This window comes from Octopus bimaculoides, chromosome 2, assembly GCF_001194135.2.
Source record: "Octopus bimaculoides isolate UCB-OBI-ISO-001 chromosome 2, ASM119413v2, whole genome shotgun sequence".
NCBI classification, from domain to species: Eukaryota; Metazoa; Mollusca; class Cephalopoda; order Octopoda; family Octopodidae; genus Octopus; species Octopus bimaculoides.
In genome coordinates this window covers 159,513,192-159,514,383 of record NC_068982.1, presented here as the reverse complement: position 1 = coordinate 159,514,383, position 1,192 = coordinate 159,513,192, and the positions used below count along the sequence as shown (strand labels likewise).

The 1,192-nt window shown below is 34.6% G+C and overlaps 1 pseudogene; it reads right to left on the bottom strand.

The window, feature by feature from the left end:
• Positions 1 to 1,063: 1,063 nt before the first annotated feature.
• LOC128247209 (5S ribosomal RNA) lies at positions 1,064 to 1,182 on the bottom strand (annotated as a pseudogene).
• Positions 1,183 to 1,192: the final 10 nt, after the last annotated feature.

Genomic DNA, 1,192 nt, shown 5'->3' with positions numbered 1-1,192 from the left:
TATATATATATATATATATATATATATATATATGATAGAAGTGATTGTCTATAATCTCCAGTGTTAGAAATGCTTTAAAGGGCGTATTCCTCGCTAATTGTCTGAGTTTCTAGTCTAATTTCACGGTAAATCCATTGTCATTTGTTTTATGAAAATCAGCTGATTATATCATGATCTACAACTCATGTAGCCAATAATATATTACTGGGCGCTCTAAAAATCTATACACGAAATTCTTTACATTGCCGGAAAACAGTTTTCTGTAATCATATTAGTTGATATACGGGTGGAACCTGACCGAAAGGAATGACTATATTTAACAATTAAAAGTGCAAAAATATTCATCAAAAGTAAAGCGTTCATATCAATGGCACCCTTTTGTTTCCACTTAAAGAATGCTACAAAGAATTAGGCATTGATAATATATACTACACAAAGGTGTTTCGAACAATAGAATAAACAAAAAAATATCATAACAGCCTGGGATATTCTCTTGTAGCAAGAGAAAGTCCTTTCCAATTTAACATATCCTTTGGTTATTGTCTGTTAATTCAAAACACTTCTGTATTTTATATTTTAACAGTACCTAATTATTTGTAAGCTTCATTGTGTGAAGGAAGAAGAGTAGATACTTTTAAATCGCGTCACAACTCACTTCAAAAGGTATGCTTTTGTAATCTATTGAACAAATAGTAAAATGTAACACTTAAAACATTTATTAGAGTCGTCTGTGTAGAACTCAACAAATGGAATCGTTACCTACTCCGAGTTGTCATTGATTAATCACTTTAGAGTGTAATTTATACAATTTATAACGTAATTCATAAAAGGAAAGAAGAATGAGTTTCCTTCCTGCTACACCCCCGCGCGCACGCATACACACATACACACACACACACATATATATATATATACGACGCTCGTCTTTCAGTTTCCACCTACAAAATCCACTCACAAGGCTTTGGCCGGCCCGAGGCTATAGTTGAAGACACTTGCCCAAGGTTACATGTGGTTGTTAAGCAAGCTACTTACCACACAGTCACTCCTGCGCCTATAATAGGAATGCATATAGCACCTAGGTTTCCCAAGCAGTCACACATCTAAGTGCTAACTAGGCTCAACCTTGCTTAATTTCAGTGATCGGACGAGGACCTGTACATTCAACGGGATATGGCCGTAAGCAATATATATA